Source organism: Narcine bancroftii, chromosome 1 (genome assembly GCF_036971445.1).
Source record: "Narcine bancroftii isolate sNarBan1 chromosome 1, sNarBan1.hap1, whole genome shotgun sequence".
NCBI lineage: Eukaryota > Metazoa > Chordata > Chondrichthyes > Torpediniformes > Narcinidae > Narcine > Narcine bancroftii.
Window position 1 is genome coordinate 89,606,715 of NC_091469.1, and position 14,035 is coordinate 89,620,749.

Below are 14,035 nucleotides of genomic sequence, written 5' to 3' on the forward strand. Positions count from 1 at the left end.
GAGAAGTGCGAGGCTGCTCTATAATATATATATATGTATTCAGTGTGTTTAAAAATATATTTTTTTAATTAAGATTTAAATAGTATTTCAAAAACAACAAAAGCTATAATATATATACAGTAACATGATCATGTCCTCCTTTGGAATGGCCACACTAATATTCCCAAAATGCATGACCTCATATTGGTCTGAATTATACCCTATTTGCCATTGTTCAGCTTATTTCACCAACACATTGTGATATCTCCACAGTACTGAGTACGGAGGTCCCCCAGGGCTTTGTGTTTAGTCCACAGCTGTTCACTCTGCTGACCCACGACTCTGCAGGACCTGCTGAGTTCTCCAGCTCTTTTGTGCATTAACTACAGTCACAACATCTGCAGACTTTCTTGTTTCACCCAAGCAAAATAAAAACCTTTTCATTTCAAATGTCCACCTGTATAGCCTTGTTTGAGTAACTTGTAAGAAAGAATTTCTTCCCTCAATACTCAAGTTATACAATCTTCTCTCTATTTTCTTCTTGGGTGAATATTTGATTCCCTGGGATACTGAGTTTACCAGTCCTCCCAGTCACACAACCCTGCCTCTGTAATGGCAACACAATCATATGCTTTTTTAAACAGTTGCTGCATTCCAGGAAATTATTGCCATTTTCCTGGAACACAGGGACTGAGAGTGCCCTTCCCATTCTGATAGTTTACCTCTTAGACCCCTAGTAAATTTCCCAGAATGCATGCAGTCTAAAATTAACTGCAGGCATTTTGTGAACAATGGGCTAATGAATAGCAAGTAATGATGATGTGCTTTGCAAGTCCCGCCTCTTTAATTACAGCACTTCCTGTATACTGTCTAAACTCGTGTAAGGAAATGGAGATTTCGAATTTTGGTAGTTTGTCTGTGAATGACCAATGCCAAGATGTCGGACATTCTTTAAACTGGAAAAATCACACAAACTCTATCTAAAAAACATAATAGGCTCTGTAGTGATAGAGTGCTAGCACCAGGAGGTGCCGGAGACAGAGTGTATAGCATCTAGGGAAGGTTACATTTTGGGAAAGCTGTTGCATCTTGGGTAGATTCAAGATGGATGCCTCTACATGAGGTCTGGCATGTGTATGTTCAGACCTTCGTGCCATTTGTTTAGTTAATAAATCTGGTTGTTTAAAACAAAGAACCCAAGTTTCATTACTGTAACAGAAGAAACATCAGACTCCTGTGTTAATTGAAGCTTGAGTTCATCTACTCTGCTAACTATACTTCTTGCTTACAATTGCCGTGATTCAACTGAATTCCCTTGATGAGCACGTCCTTACTTGTTCTTCCAATTGAACCTGTATGCTCCTCTGGGTGATTGTTCCTTTCCATCTGAACAACTAATCTCCGCTACCTTCCCCTGACAGTTCACACAAAATACATGAATATAGGTTAATTTGAGGAACAACTATGAGGGATTAACCTCTGTAAAGAGGACGGAAGAACAGAAATAAATAACATCATATGTGAAAGAAAGAGGGATAAGTTGAGAATAGCTGAACCACTTGTGAGGTTTGTGACGCAAAATTAATTAGAGATGAATGAGACAATCAAAATATTAACATGTCAAATTGCACAGTGTAACTTCTTTGCAATTATATATGATAATTAAATGTTGAAGAGAATGAGTATCGATGAAAGTTATTTTTTTCAAAGTCACAAAAATTATATTCTTCATTAACTAAATTAGTAATTCAACTCTTCATTGTTTGTGTAACGTAAAGGGCCTGAAGTTATTAAACAAATGAAGAATTATTACAACTGTTAATTAAGTACTGTTATTGAAAGGTCATGTACACAGGGCACAATACATCAGCAGTTAATTTTGCTTCAAGAATATCGAGTCTGGAAAAATACTTGACACAGGTCTTTTTCAGCCAAGAAGCAGTCCACAATTTTGTACAAAAGGATGCATTTACCTTATAAATGATTCACTCAGAACCCCAGAGTGGATGGAAAGGGAGAATAGTCTTTTGCCTATTGTTGAGGCAAAGAATTCACTATGTATATAGAAAATCTGGGTGGAGAAAAAAATAAATTTAAAACATTGAAAAAAATCTTTGCTTTCATTTCCTCCTAAAATTGTTCTTCAACACAACTTTCCCCAGCTGGGAACAATCTGCACATAAAACAATGCCTGCCTTAATTATTAAGAAATAAATAGTTTTACTCATCACTCTGCATGATCCTGTTGAGTGAAAATGCAACCTCAAGAAAATAGAAGGGAATCTTGTCTTTTGTGTCAAGGCCTGGACAGTTGACATGATATTGGCAACTGTTTAATTCCCTCTTGATATTTGGCTCTGTTGAAGTCAACGTAATGTTTGCGTGTTGTGCAACATAATCCTGTTATTCTGCAGAGTGGATTTGAAAGGCTCATGATAACAGAAACCATTGTTTGAATGGTTCATTTTTTTTCTCCATCTGCCTACTAAATCCATTAAATAACTGCATAATGTCAGAGAGTTTCATGATTTATCCTGATTTGTATAATTCTCTTCCCCGTTTTTAAGATGACACTTGTCCAACTCTTTTTTTAAAGCAATTAACTGACAAAATATTAATTACTTTTATCACTAATGTAATTTACCAAGGATCTACTCATTAGGGATTTGCTAATTCTATGTTCTTATCCTGAATTTACATAACTGTAATCCAGATTAATCACCCTGTTTAGATCTATATTACAACAATAAAAAGCACAGATAATGTTAAAGGAGAATCATAAAAACTGCCAACTAATATTTGTTATGTTTTCAAAAGCCTCATAACTCATGGAATTATATTGCCCAGACTCTTTGGCACCATGAGGTACATATGGAACATAGAACGGTGCAGCCCACAATCAGGCTCTTCTGCTTATGGTGTCTGTGCTCAACATGATGCAAATTAAACTAAAACTCTTCTGTTGAACATGATCCATACTACACTATCCTCCGCATTTTCACGTGTCCATCTAAAAGCCTCTTAAATACTCAGTTCATATCTGCTTCCACAACTCACTCTGACCCCCCCCCCCCCCCCCCACCATTTCAGGCTGGTACTAATATCTGAGTAAAAACATTTTCCCAGTCATCTCTTTTAAACTTCCACCCCTCAATTTAAAAGCATGTTCTCTTTTACTTGTCATTTTAATTCCAGCAAAATGATTCTGTCTACATTATCTGTCATCCTGGTGAACCTTGTCTGTACCCCTTCCAAAGCCTTCACATCCTTCCTGACCAGAACTGCACACAAGAGTTAAAGTTCAGCCTTATCAATGTTTTATACAGCTGGAATATGACATTCTTATTCTCGTAATCAATGACACAAACAATGATGGGAAACATACTATTTGTGTGGCCACTTTCAGAGAGCTATTGACTTGGATCTCTGTATATAAATTCTGTTTAGAGGCCTATCATTACTGTATATTTTCCTCTTAAATTTGATCTTCACAAGTGCAATACTTTATACTTGCTCAGATTAAAATTCATCTGGAACTGAACCATATTTTAGTACATCCTTTAATAGCCTTCTACACTGTCCACATCTGCATAAATCCTTGTCATCTCCAAACTTACTAACCCACCCATCTACATTTTCATCCAAACCCCATAAGTAGCATGGGCCCCACACTGATCCTTACGGAATGCTGCTAGACATGGACCTCCTGCCAGAATAACCCCATCTCATTTTTTCATTCCTTAATTTTTAGTTCCAATTCAACAAAACTTAATTTTGAATTTAGACCTCGTATCTAATGTTGTGAAATCAATCCAGAGCCAGGATTTGGTCCAGATGGATATTAGTTCCACAGAATCATTGTCCTTGGCTCCAGACAAGATTGTTGGTCTCTTTGACATCATCCTCCCTCCCACCACTTCAGGTGGCACACTGATGCAGTGAGTGAACTGTTGCCTCACAGTGGGGTTCAATCTGGAGTGGATTGACTTTGCAAGTTCTCCATCTGATTGCACAGGTTTCTTCTGAGTGCTTTGGTTTCATCTGATATCCCAAGCAGTTATAGGTTGGCAGGTTAATTTGCTACTATAATGTCTCGATAATGTAGGTGAGTGGTAGAATTGAAGACCAGTTGATGGGAATGTGGGGGAGAAAAACATTTGATTAATGTAAATGACTATTCAGTGATTAGCATGGGCATGGTGGATTGATGGGCCTGTTTCTGTGCTGAACAGCTCTGTGACTCTGCATAGCTCTTCAGTTAGGTGACAGTATTGAGGGGCCAGAGCACAGTTTCTAAACTTCACCAAAGCTATTTTCAGCTTTGCCAAATGACCTGCCTCTAATGTGACCTAACTGCAGCTGAAATCCTTTTCCTGTTACCTCGAGATGTTAATCTATCAGTCCTGAACGTGTAACCCACCAGATCTCCACTCACTGCCTATCCAACTCTCCAACACTCTGTCATTCATGGGCCTTGTTCTTGCTGGTCGCTACATATATTATATATCTAAACATTCCATGAATCTTTCCTTGGTTTTCTAGTGCATTTTTGCATCTCATTTCAGTCTGAGCTGGTCATCTGACCCTAGCCTTCATTGTATCAATTTATTAATATTTAAATTAAACATTTAATTTAATTTACAAATGTAGCAATGTTAATAGACCCTTCCAGCTCATAAGCCAATGCCATCCACATACACTCATGTGACCAATTAACCAACTAACTCCACATGTCCTTAAAATGTAGGAGGAAATCAGAGAAAACACAGGTTGACACAAGGAGAATAGATAAGCTCCTTACACTCAGTGTCGGATTCTGACTTGGCCTCTGGCGCTCTAATAAGTGTTGTGTAACTACAGGGAGGAAGGGGTTTGACCAACCTTGATCTGATTTTGTGTATCTCTTTACTTTACTTATTCCATCTTATTATTTCTCTGCCTTCAAAAACCATGAAGATGGAAACTATGATTGGGTCTCTGAATATACTCTGTCCCTTGCTGAAGTGAGGCATTGAGCAAGGAGATCCTCAGACCAACTCTTCTGACTGGGCAAAGAATGTGATAAGCAGAAATCCAAAGCTGCTGAAGTTGAATTGAAATCCTTTGTGGATTATTCAAGATTCACATCAACCAACACTCAAGATAAAAACTATCAAATTCATAACAAGACCATCATGACGTTCCACAGAATAAGATTCATTGAAAAAGTATGCATATCAAATTTCACGTAGAGGTGGCCATTTGTTGTAATGAACTGAGGGTTACATTTTCATACACAGTCCATTCCCACGTGTGAGTCATGAAAGAAACTTGCTCACTTTTTACGATCTTTTACAAATTTATCTGAATTATTAGGTGCTAATTAGTAACATCAGTCTTTAAACTGTTATGTGTAAATTCAATGCAAGTCAAACATCAAAAGGAAGCAAATATGATTGTGAATGTATCTGAATGAAAACATTATGAAATTATGCAATTCAGATCTGCACCTTACAATATTGATGAGTTATTTTAATAATGTGGGCAGCTCAACAAAGCTGCAGGCAATGGTTTTTGATCTCTTTTCCTGCTTTGTAAAATAACAATAGAAATTACAACAGAAATTAACATTTGGCCTGTTATTTTTAATTGGAGCTCCTTTTTTTCCTTTCTACTTATCATTTGAGTTGTTGAATCCTAGAGAAATGTCACATTGTAACAGGCCCTTAGGCTCACAAAGGGCATATCAATAATAGGCAAACCATTTAGGACCGAGATGAGGAGGAATTTCTTTACCTAGAGGGTGGTGAATCTGTGGAATTCATTGCCACAGAGGGCAGTAGAGGCAGGTTCATTAAATATATTTAAGAGGGAATTAGATATATTTCTTCAGTATAAGGGTATTAAAGGTTACGGAGAGAAGGCGGGGACGGGGTACTGAACTTTAAGATCAGCCATGATCTCGTTGAATGGAGGAGCAGGCTCGAAGGGTCGAATGACCTACACCTGCTCCTATCTTCTATGTTTCTATGTTTCTATCATGCGCCATTTGTCCCATCCTACACTAAATCCATTTTTATGGCAGTATTATAGAATCCGAAACAATGTATCCTCCTCATTCAACACAATTCCACCTCAAAGATGTGTGTGTTTAGCCCACTGCTCTACTCATTCTACGAGGCACAGTTCAAATACCATCTAAAATTTCCCAATAATGGTCTGCAGAATCACAGACTGAAAATAAGGAGTGTGCAGGAGGGAGATATATCAGCTAATTGAGTGATTCCACAACAGCAATAGCATTACTCTCAGCATTATGAACACTAAAGAACTGATTTTGGCTTTCAGGAGGGGGAAATAATGAGAACCCAAACCAGTCCTCATAAAAGAGTCAGCAGTGGAGAGGGTAAAGAACTTCAAATTCCTGCGTGTCAACATCTCTGCAGATCTATCCTGCTGCCTTTGTGCTGATGCAATTATGAAGAAGGCTTGCCAGTGACTATACTTTGTTAGAAGGCTGAGAATATTTGGTGTGTCACCGAAGACCTTTGCAAATAACAGATGTATAGTGGTAAGCATTTTAACTGTCGGAATCACTGATTTGTATGGAGGTGCCCAATACACAGAACAGCCGGAAGTACAGAGAGTTGTGAACTCAGCCAACAGCATCATGGGCATTAGTCTTCACTCCATTAAAGACATCTACAAGAGGTGGTTTCTCAAGAAAGCATACCCTATCATCAAGGATCATCACCACTCAGCCTATGCCCTCTTCTTACTGTTACGATCAGGAAGATAGTATGAACACCCAACAGTACAAAAACAGTTTCTTCCCTTCTGCCATCTGATTTCTGAATGGACAATGAACCACAGGCACAACTTCATTTTCTCTTCTTTTGCACTCATTTATTTATTTTTTTTTAAAAGGTAATTTATCGCTGCTGCAAAACAACAAATTTTGTGATGTTAAACTCTACTCAGATGCTTTCATTTCACATGCACACCAGGAAGGAACTACATTTATCGCTGCTGCAAAACAACAAATTTTGTGATGTTAAACTCTACTCAGATGCTTTCATTTCACATGCACACCAGGAAGGAACTACTTACCACAACCTCCCAACCTGCATATCTCTTGGATGTGGGTGGAAACCAGACCACAGAGGACTTCAGGATAAATTAGCCATGAGTGTTACAACTTTTACACCAGTAAATTTCATCTTGTATTTTTCAGTTTGATCCTGGATTTGGCTGCTCACTTGGCCCACATTCCACACTGAACTAACAAGTATTGTTTCACTCTTTTTACCAGACCAGAGTAGACACATTCTGTTACCAACACTAATAAGTGAGCCAGAACCAAACTACAGCAATTTCTGAAAAACTGGATACTGAATTATAGGAATTTTACTACAATTAGCTCTTGCAACAAAGTATGAGCAAGAAATCACACATCTTCGACATGGGTTTAACATTTAAAAAAAATGCTTGGCTGTTTTCTAAAACAGTGGTGTGGGTTCATTTGCGTTCATCAGAGAGAGCAGATGGTGAGTCATTTTAATGCTTCTTCGAAGAGGTAGCATCTCCATCAGTATTGCCTTGAAACATTAGCTCAGATATATAAAATTTAATCTCCGTAAAAGGATGCAAACTAACAGCCCTTTAACACACCTGGAGTGGCACCACTTCAATGAACTTTACAAGATATACTGAGTCCAAAAACCTAAGGAACAGTTTTGGTTGCTCTACTGACTTTAAATGCAATTTAAGATTTTAAAAGGGACAGACAGAGTAAATGTGGATAGGCTTTTTCAATTAAGAAAGGGGGAAATTCAAACTAGAGGTCATGGTTTAAGATTGAAGGGGGAAAATTATAAGGGGAACATGAGGGGAAATTTCTTTATGCAGAGGGTGGTGGGGATGTGGAATGAGCTTCCGGCAGACGTGGTCGAGGCGGGATCATTGGTTACATTTAAGGAAAGATTGGATCGTTACATGGATAGGAGGGGACTAGAGGGGTATGGACCGGGTGCTAGTCAGTGGGACTAGGAGGGTGGGGATTTGCTATGGCATGGACTAGTAGGGCCGAACTGGCCTGTTCTGTGCTGTAAGTTATATGGTTATATGGTGTCCAAATGTGGCATTATAGATGATAGAGCTGACATCTAACAAAAGCAGAAATGTTGAAAGAACCCTTTTCTCTTCATCAGTGACAAGGGGCTTCAAAATGAAACATCCGTTTTCTAGTTCTGCAGATGCTACTTGACTGGCTGAGTTAGAAGCAGAACACTAGAGGCCCTTCAGCCCATCTAGTCTGTGCAAAACTATTCTGCCCGGTCCGATTGAACTGCACAAAGATCAGAGTCCATCCATATTCTTCCCATCCATGAACTTATCCAAATTTTTCTTAAATGTCCAAATCGAGCCTGCATTCACCAATTCAGCTGGCAGCACATTCTAAACTCTTATCACTCTTTGCATGAAGAAGTTTGCCTTGAAAATCTCACCTTTCTTCCAGCACTTCTATTTTTTTTTTGTTTGCAAACTGTACTTGAATTGTTTTCCATTGCAGTGGACCTGGGCCTTTGGTGTAGCAGTTTGCAGGAGATTGATGAATTTGTGTCAATTATGACAAAGCAAGAAATCTGCAGGAAATCTATAATAACAAAAGAAAATGATGAAAATACTCAACATCAATTACACCTCAAGTAAAAGCTCAACATGCTCTAAACTTATCTTGAAGGGAGAAATTTCATGTCTTCAACCTATTATATTATGAAGGACTGCACTGCTCACTACCTGGTCAGAAGACACCACCTGCCAATCAAGGTTTGGCCCCACCCCACCCATTAGTGCACACTTTGCTTTTGGGTAATTTAAATTCCTATGTACTTGGCCTAGGGCCATTGGCTATTGTAATCGACAATGTTGCTGGCACCGAGCCAAGCCCTGTAAATTACCTGGGCTGGATCTGCTGGATCAGGTGTACTTGGTTTTTTTTTATCTCTTTACCATTTTTGAGGGACTACCCTGCTTCACTCCAGGCCAAGAACTGTGGAACAGTGCTGGAGAAATCATTGGTAAGATGTGCACTGTTATAGAGTCGGGAGTATTTTAATTAGTGTCCCGAGTAGGTTAAAGCTGTGCCGGCACTGAGTCAAGGGGTGGCAGGTATTGTATTGTTTTTTTTCTCGATTTTCATATGTACCCAGTTCATCGTGTGTGTGTTGCGATTTTTCCCACCTTCTTCTATAAATTATTTGCATCTGTGTTTTATTCCCAGTGCGACTTTTTCACAGTAGTCTATAATTTTGTGTATATGTGTTTTAATCCTGCTACCAAATACAGAGGAACTCAAAACTGCAGATGCTGAATTGTTGAGCAAACAATGAGCTGCAGGATGAACTCAGGAGGTCAATCAGCATCCATGAGTAGAACTGGTCAATGTTCTGGGTCGAGACCCTTCATCGAGATGTAAGTGGGAACTGTCAACTCTATGAAGGGGGTGAAAGGAGGTGCAAAGAATTGATAGGGTATTGGACAGAAGGTAGGAGAGATGAAGAGACAAGTGGAGAAAGAGATTACTGGAAGGGGGGAGGATGGAGAAAAGAGTAAGAGGGGTTAAGAAGGGGAGAGAAATTTACTAAAATAAGAAAAAAAAAATCACTGCTCATACTGTTGGGTTTAAGGATGCTCAGGAGGTCTTTAGCCATTTGCGACAATTTGTTGTCTTTGCTGCACCAGCCTGTAATTCATTCACCTACATCATCTTCATACTTCGATGCTATTTGAACCTGGGCCATCAGATATCTATAGAACATTTGTACTATGAAGACTGATGCAAAATAGCTTGAATTATCCACCATTTTCTTTCTTTCCTGTTATAAATCTCTCTTTCATTCTCCAGAGCTCCCACAGTCACTCCTGACAAACTCTTTTTCCTTAATCCTTAGAAACTCTTTCTATATGCTTTTAATGTTACTTGCAAGTTTTCTCTCCCATTTAATTTTCTTTTTAATCTCTCGCTGTTAGTTGCTGAAAAATTCCCAATTCTTTGCATTATCACTAGCCCTTGCTTTTTGACTTAATGTTTTCTTTGTCCTCATTAGTTAGCCACAAATGCTTTCTCTTTTCCATGGAATAATTCTTTTCTAATTAAGATGAATTTCTGCCTAAATATTTGCCTCTATTAATCCATTGTCTGATCAATGAACTTATTTGCCTAGCTCATTCCAAGTAATTCTTCCTTCATATCTTTGTAATTTCCCTTATTCACATTTACTACACTGGTTATGGAACCAGGGTGTTTGCCTTCAAACTATATCTGGAAATTTTCCATATTGTGATCACCTGGGGACACTTAACCACAACATTTCTTAAAATCCCAATGTTTTAACTGCACTATGTTTTTGCAATTTTCTCTGTTCCCTGTTATATTTGACTTATTGTAACACCAGTCTGTTGTTTATTTAATCATCATTGTGCTTTCTGTGCTTATATTTTTCAAGGTGGAGGTTGATAGCATAGCTATGAAGGCCTATGAGATGCTGGGCTTCATTAATAGTGGGATTGAGTTCAGGAGTAGAGAAGTCATTTTACAAAGCTACAAATCACTGGTGAGACCACACCAGCATAGTCTTCAGTTCTGGTCACCTCATTATAGGAAAAATGTGGGTGCAGATGATATTTACCAGGATGCTGCCTGGATTGGAAAATAAGATATATGAGGCAATATTAGTAGAGCTGGGATTTTTCTCTTTGGAGTGAGGAAGGATGAGAGAAGACAACGGAGATCTACAGGATTATGAGAAGTATAGACTGGGTGGATAGCAGTGCCCTTTTTCCCAGGGCAGGAATAGCAAACACCAGAAGACATACAGAATGTTCAAACTGAAGGGAGGGAAGTTTAGGGGAGAGATTAAAGAATTGTGGGTGTCTGGAATGGCTTGCCAGGGATGATGGTGGATGCTGAAACATTTGGGGCATTGAGACAAGCACATAAGTGAAAGAAAAAACTAAAAGGTTACAAGGCAGGAAGGATTTAGTACTTTTTTTTTAAAGGAATGTATGGATCAGTATACTATTGAGGGCTGAAGGGCCTGAATGGTGCTGTAGTGTTCTACTTTAATTTGTGTGCATAGTATGTAAAACAAAGCTTTTTTTTTTAAACAGTATTTTGGTACATATATCAATAAAGAATTCAAGTCAATTCAATATGTAGACTTATTTGTTGAAACCGAATAGTACAGCACAACAGTATTCTCAACCCACCATGTCTGCATTGAACTTGATGCCAAATTGAACTGATACTGAACCAATTCTGCACTAAGTCATAACCTATCTTGGCAGATCTTTCCTGGACCCAACACACTAATGGCATAGTGACGAAAGCATGCCAGTGCTTCTACTTCCTCAGGAGTTTTCAGAGGTTTGCCATTACATCAGAAACCTTGGCAAATTTCTACAGATATTTGGTGGAAAGTATGCTGACCGGCTGCATCACAGTCTGGTATGGGGATACCAATACCCCTGAGCATAAAGCTCTGAAAAAGGTTGGAAACACAGTCCAAAATATCACAGGCTTATCCTTACCCACCATTGAGAACATCTGCAGGGAATGCTGCCATCAGAGACCAGCAGCAATCATCAAGGATCCACATCACCCAGTACACATTATTTTCTTAATGTTAACATCATGAAAGAGGATAGTTGCCACAAGACTCACACCACCAGGTTCTGGAATAGCTGCTACCCCTCCACTATAGACTCCTCAACAACAAACTCAATCAGGGACTCATCTATGGACTCTTACTTTTGCACTTTATTGATTTTTTTCCTCTCTGCATTGCAGTCAATTTGTTTACATTTCTTTATTTGTTTACAAGTGTATTTTGAGCACATTTTTTTCACTATCAATAAGTGATCATTCTGCCTCGCCCACAGAAAAATAAAATCTCAGGGTTGTATGTGATATCATGTATATACTCTGCCAATAAATCTGAATCTGAACCCTCTGTTTTATGTTTAAAATATTGACTAAAAATGAAGCTTTTCATGTATTAACATGTTGCCACAGATTTTACACACAGAAACATACTTTGACAGAGTCTTTCTATTCTGGATTTTTAAAAATTATCTGGAGCAGTTATGCCTCTGTGAATACTTTCTTGGATAAGGCTATTTAACTCAGATGTATCAACATATGTGCAAATATGTTTGGAGTCCAATGGAGACTCATCAATAATTGTGCAAAGAGTTGTCAGTAGCAATCAAATGTGGTCACATTGATACTGAATTTCCAGTAATATAATATATTGCAATATATTGCTTAACATTCCTTCACGCTTATGTCTTCGCACATTGGAGATAAGTAAATACTGATATGAATATCCTTTGACTGAATAAAATCATGTAAAGTTTTGCCTGAAGATATTTTTAGATGAAAACATACAAAAGGCAATATTATAAATACAGTTGATTTGCATTGAAGTATATATCTACAGTCAAGCTGCTGAGGGATTTTGCTATAAATCCAATTATCAAAATATTTGTTAATTTATAACTTGAAAAATTCTCTCTTTCAATCAGTTCCTTTGCTCCAAAGAGCTTTGCTGAATATGGGCAGTTTGCAAGGATAATTTACTGTTTTTTTCTCTCAATACAACTGAGATATTGAACAGCATGTTGCTGTAGCAGAATGAACTACGCTAAGCAATGAACCGGCTCACTGAGGTTTCAGCCAACAAGAACAGTAAGTCCTGGAGGACTGGGGTTGCTGTCAATCATCAGAGATTATGTCATTTCTGGGCCAAGCGCAGCGAAGGCCGTTGGGAGTGCGGGTGATTTAAAAACGCGCATCATAGTTGAGTAAGGCAGTTAGTCTTAACTCAACTACAATGAGCGGTGAGTTTAGTTCATCACTAAATGATCACAGTGGTCACGCCAACGGGCCCAATTGGCAATTTGGACCCAAGATGACTGAAGAGAACGTTTAATATCTTTTGGACCTCGCAGTCTGTGGTCTGGTTTCAGCAGGCAGAAGCCCAGTTCCACATTCGTAAGATCACAATGGATTCTACCAAGTACTATTACATGGTCAGTTCATTCGATCAGGATATGGCAGGAAGGATTGTCATTTTCCTGAATCAACCCCCTGAGGATAACAGGTATGATGCCATTAAGGCGTTACTGATTCGCTGTCCCGGCTGTCCCGCCGTGAACAAGCAGCAAGGCTGTTATGAATGGATGGCCTGGGCGACAAAACACCATCTGCCCTTGTGAATGAAATAGTTCTGCTAATGAATGGTCAGGCCCTGTCTGCTTTTTGAACAGTTGTTCCTGGAGCACATACCTGAGGACATTCACCGTCTCCTGGAGAATGATGATTTTGATGACCCCCATGACCTGGCAGCCTGCTCTCATATCCTCTGGCACACAAAATAACATCGTGGAGCCACTGTGGATTTAGTTACTACACCATACCAGAGCATTTGATAGGTCAATGCTCCATGACATTGTGCAGAGACAACTGTGGAGGACAGTCCTTATAAGAACCACTGGTGTTACTATCATCAGACTTGGGGTTCTGCAGCCCACTGTTTTCGTCCGCCTTGCACATACTAGGGAAATGTCCAGGCTGGTTGTCGTTAATGTCTGTGACGGCCGGCCATTGAGTTAACTTCCTCTACCGATGGGACCGGCATTCGGGTCAGCATTTCCTAATAGACACAGGAGGGGAGGTCAGTGTTTTGCATCCGATGGGCCAGGACACCCATAATGGAAAGTCTGGACCATCACTTACAGCTGCTAATAAAAGCAATATTAGAACATATGGGGTGTGGACTATGACATTTGAATTCGGCCCTCACTGATTCGTATGGACATTCACATTGGCTGATGTATCATAACCTCTGCTAGGTGCAGATTTCCTATGAGCTAACTCTCTATTAGTGGACCTAAATGTAAAGCAGTTGGTTAACTCCAAAACATTTTAATCATTTGCCTTATGTCAGGCCACTCTCCGGCACCTCATTTGGACTCAGTTACATTCTCCTTAAACAAGTATGCCAAGATCTTT

General features: G+C 39.0%; 1 long non-coding RNA gene across 1 annotated transcript in view; it reads right to left on the bottom strand.

Moving 5' to 3' along the window:
* Positions 1-1,976: 1,976 nt before the first annotated feature.
* LOC138739787 (uncharacterized) overlaps positions 1,977-14,035 on the bottom strand; it is an 89,373-nt gene continuing 77,314 nt past the window's right edge. Inside the window, exons 2-3 of the long non-coding RNA XR_011342451.1 lie at positions 8,466-8,614; positions 1,977-2,050 (exon numbers count right to left, since the gene is read on the bottom strand). This is a non-coding gene — a long non-coding RNA (uncharacterized lncRNA). The remainder of the gene's footprint in view (positions 2,051-8,465; positions 8,615-14,035) is intronic.